Genomic DNA, 5,047 nt, shown 5'->3' on the forward strand with positions numbered 1-5,047 from the left:
ACGTTCTATTAGCATGTTTCAAATTTTCAAATGGGAATTATTAGATGGAGTTGAACTATCAGTTCAAACAATGCCTGAATTCGGTAAAAGCAAAAAAAGATTCCTTCATTGACATAGAGATAGATCCAATGGCTTATGTTAATAGGTGGACAAAAGCTGGTGATAAATATCTCTTTCCACAAAAGAATCTCTATGTTACAACCGACATGATAAAGTTTGATATAGGACAATCATCAAAGGCACTACTAAAGGGAGAATCTTCTACAGTCTCGACAAAAGAAAAAGCAGCTACAACAAAGGGAAAGGAGAAGGTATCCGATGATAAAGCAACCATTTTCGTAGACTTGTACCAAGATGCTCAAGGGTAACAGGACCATGCATGGGAAATATAATATTTGGAATGGTTAAATCAATCATGGTTAAAGCAAAAGCTTCCCTCATCCTCATCCAAAGCAAATTAACCTGACCTCGACCATGATAGTGACAAAAGTCCGAAAGGAACTTGGTAGGGTATTTTCTTTTAATTATTGTACTCGAGAATATTGAACAGACACCGTCTGGACTAGTAATGTATGACAGGACCTTCAATAATTCTCATATTTTTTTAGGATTTATAAGTAAGTGTGTGTGTGTGTGTTGGTGTGCAAGTGTGAGTGAAAGAGTGTTTGTATTATGTGCTTTAAGAGACCAGAGACGAAAAGTCTCTACTCTGAGGCATAACTTGGTATGTAACATATTTATTTGAATTAATACTGAAGCCTGTTGGGCCGCCTGTCTGAGGACAGTTTATTCCAAGATCGCCTTAAGTCGGGATTGTAAAGCGAGTAGAAGACCAGAAGAGTCGTGCGTGTCCTCGTATTTCCCGTGCCCGTGGTGGATGGTGTGAGGAATTTCAACTATTCTTCAATTATTCAAGTAATTTAATGAGTCCATCATCTTATTTTGAGTCCATCGCTTAAGGAAAAGAAGTATTCCTATCTTCATTTTGGTGGTATTAGAATCAGTCTTGCTCCTCTTTTCCGACACGAACTAAATACTCCCTGCATTGCTGAAGTCTTTGACACTCGTCATCAGACTTATGATCATACAAGGATAGGAACCATTATGGGTAATCTATCTACAGGCTGTCAATATGGCACGATATTTCCTGATTATTCAATCAGCCTGGCTGATGTCCATCTTAAATATTGTTGGAAAATCCTGGTTGGAGTCCAAGGTCTTCAAATGATAGAAGATAGTGATTATGTCTCTACACTGGTTCAAACTTCTTTTCAATTAACCAACACAGCCCATCCTAAACTTAAACAACATGTCTTAAAAGACTGTGTTACTGTTGGTCTTTCTAATGCTCAAGTTGAAGGTGTTCTATATGATTCAACTGAATTGCCTAGCAATTGGTATTTTCAATATAAGTCAATTGCAGATGATAGAAAGCATGAGTCAAAACTTAAAAGAATCTCTATTAATAATGGTCAAGTCAATATTATTCCTAAAAAACCAAAGATTCCTCGACCCATTGTCAGGCCTCGTCGCTATGTAATCCATGTACCTTCTACTGAAGTTTCTTCTTCCAGAAGCATCGGCCTTCCTCCAATTGAAGAAGTTCGTCTCTCTAAACCGTAGTTGTCTTCAACTGATCTGTATATACCTGAATCTAAACCTTTTCTTGCTGTAAATACGATGCATCGTATTTCTACTACCCAGTTTTATCCTGTTGAAGAATGGCAGTATGCTAATTGTCATTTTGTAAGAGGTGGGAAATGGCCTCCCAAGACAAAATTTTGTCTTGGGAGGCCATTTCCCACCTCTTACAAAACGACGATTAGCATACTACCATTCTTCAACAGGAGAAAACTGGGTAGTAGAAATACGATGCATCTTATTTACAGCAAGAAAAGGTTTAGATTTAGGTATATACAGATCTCTGGTGAATAAATTTTTCCTACGGAAAAATTTGTATAACCTGAGGACGAAGGATGGAGACTCAATGATAGAGCATTTGAATGCCTTCAATACTGTGGTAAGCCAGTTGTTATCTGTTATTTATATGGTCTTGTATGTGGATGATATGTTGTTGGTTGGAAATAACAAAGAAATTATCCAGGAATTGAAGACCCAATTGTCCTCCAAATTTGACATGAAAGATCTTGGTGCTGCAAACTATATTTTGGGCATGGAAATTAAACGAGATTGGGAAAAGAGGAAGCTCTAGTTAAACCAGAGGAAGTGTTGTAGGGAAAAGTATCCGACTCGGATGACCCTATCCCACTCTAAGGGTGATAGTACCTCAGCAACAACTGTAAAGAAAACTACTTAAGGTTTACTTCTTTACGAAAGCAAGAGAGAATGAGGAAATGCACTAACCGTTGCCTTGCGCTTAATGTTGAATCCAAACTCTTCTCTTTGGCTGCTTGCTCCCAGCTCCTTGCTCTTTTGCTGGCCTAGCTACAATGAGATCCTGCAAAATAACAAAGAAGGAAACTACAAGAAGCATGCAATCATAACTGATTCAAGGATTAGCATAAATCAAATATACAATTATCACAATATATCATTGAAACAAGTGCATATAGAAGAACCTCAATAGCTTTTATTAATGAAGAAGTAAAGTTCTGAGAGAGTTACAACCATTGAAGGCCCCAATCCAGCAACACCTCCCAGCAGAAAGAATTTCTCCTCTTCACCTCCTTCAAGCAATCACCCAATAGCTCTATAGTGAAACCAACAGCATATCATTACTTTGCACAAAATTCCAGCCTCCTGAGCTCATAGGAGAGAGCTCAATATATAGATGAATTGAGAAAGGATGAGTCAGCTTGCAACTGATGTGTAGCTGCCTTGTGTCCTCTCTCTCTTCAGTTGATCTTCAGTTCTTGAGTCCACTTGGAGAACCTTGCTTCCACTTGGAGAAACAGAGCCTCTGACTCATCACAAGGCGAAATCCCTGATCCAAGTGTCATTTTTGGAAGATTCCAGAGCAATGACTCAGTGTGCCACTTGTCCCATCTCGCTCAACGCAGGTGGCCTTTGTTCTACCTGCTTTGCAACGCAGGTACACCATGGAGGAGTTGAGTTTCAGCGCAGAAGCCTAGTGGAGCACCTGCTTTGATTTTAGGATTGCTTGTTTTTGAGTGTTTTCAGGTGGAGAACTGATCTGAGAGCTGTTGGTTTGCTGACCTTGTTCCTCTAGGGGTAGGAACATCATGTTTAGGGACTTTGGATCCCTTGGATTATTGACAATTCATGCCTGATGCTGCCAGGCACAAAATTGTCTATAACAGATGCCCCCTAAAGTATGAGGTCGTTTATCGGGTGAAATGCTTTATTAGGAGGATCCGAAGTTCATTCAATCTGCTGAGAAGTGTCCTGTAATAAGATACAATACAATACATTATTTTTCATTCTTTTTCATGATCTAGCTGAGGCGGGCATTCCCATGCTCAGCTTTATAAATTCATTTTGGTACATAGCACAGACGATCGTCTGATGATAGACTGATAATTCTCTGCTGAAATTATCATCCTTTGAGAAGGATGATCATCTGCTGCAATGATGTACATATCAAATGTCTTTATATCCTGAATATATATCGCAGCCCGGATGGATGAAACTAGATCCGGGGTCTTCTATCTCTTCCGATCTTCACTCGATGTACAAGTCAATCCATGTGAGAATTTCTTGAAGTCGAACATGGAAAGACATCGCTTGATTACCGGTCAATGGTGTAAACCGTTAACAAGCGCGAGAGGAATCACCGATAAGGATGATGACCCTCAAGGTACAGCAGTACAATTCACATGGTGGGAATAAAGGACTTGGCGTCGACCACCATGCAAAATATTTTGGTCGAAGGTCATTGATGTATACCTGTCGCCGGAAGTGAGAAACTTGTCATTGAGGCATGCAAGTTTCAAAGTACTGAAGGGGTTGTTCCTAGATCAACTCCTTGGATAATGAGCTGATGTCGACAAGGAGCGATCCGTCAAAGGAGAGCCTTAATGAATCCCACATCAGTGACACGGAACGGAGCTAGTGATTGTGATGAGGTGAGAACAAACTGTGATGTATGATTCAGGGTGGCGGTCATGAAATGGATGAAGGACAATGTATGGCAGTGGATGGGACACGGTTGACTCTTTGCAGAACAACATCTCTTGAACATATAACGACACTGATGTGATGGATCGGTAGCATTACCCCAAATGTGGATGGTGTGGCGAGGACCATGGTGATGAGATCGGTGAATGAAACAACCCAACCCGATGTGATACGGAGGACAAAGTGTCATGTTCAAGAGTGACTTGCTACCATTAAAGCTGTGAGGTTCTCCCAATTTTTCCCCAGTCATTGCTGACCAGTACCTCTTTATTTTTATCAAGCTTGAGGAGGATAACATATGCTTGTTCTATAACCTGCCCTTCGGGCAAGCCCATCGCTATGTTTTAACGAGCCTAGCGATAGGGAAACTCGTTCTCGTATAAAGACAAGTTTGTCGCTATTTAATGAATTTAACGAGTCTAACGACAAGGATAACTCGGTCCTTTTCATTTTTAGAGAGTCTGAAAAGGTACATAAAGTCAACTCCAAAATTCCTTTTTCGTCATCTAATCCCTTAAGTCCGAAAAAGTATAAAACAATACAGAAGGGATGAATTTTCGATTGCTTTAACGAGCCGAACAAAACAAGCGCTCGATCTTTTTGTGCAATAATCCCTCAGGTCCAAAAAGATTAAAATCTAGAGGAGGGATAGCTCTTCCGGTCGTTTAACGAGCTGGAAGGCCAAAACTCGGCAAACTTTTCATATTTTACGAGTCAGTGAAAAGAGCTCAAAGAAGACTCGTCTTTTGAGGAACGAGTGATGAACAGGGCAGCAGCAGATTCCAGGTACAGGTTGGAATATTCCAATCACGGCAGTGTCACAAGGATGGCTAAGCGAAATCACTCTTCGCAGCTGTTCCTCAAAATGGGTAAACAAGCATATGGAAATGAACGATTGGCCAAATGAACGGATGGAGGTGAGACTGCAAGAACATGACCAAGGGCTTTA

This window comes from Pinus tabuliformis, chromosome 9 (assembly GCF_031772625.1).
Source record: "Pinus tabuliformis cultivar Carrire ecotype Pingquan chromosome 9, CPIR1, whole genome shotgun sequence".
NCBI lineage: Eukaryota > Viridiplantae > Streptophyta > Pinopsida > Pinales > Pinaceae > Pinus > Pinus tabuliformis.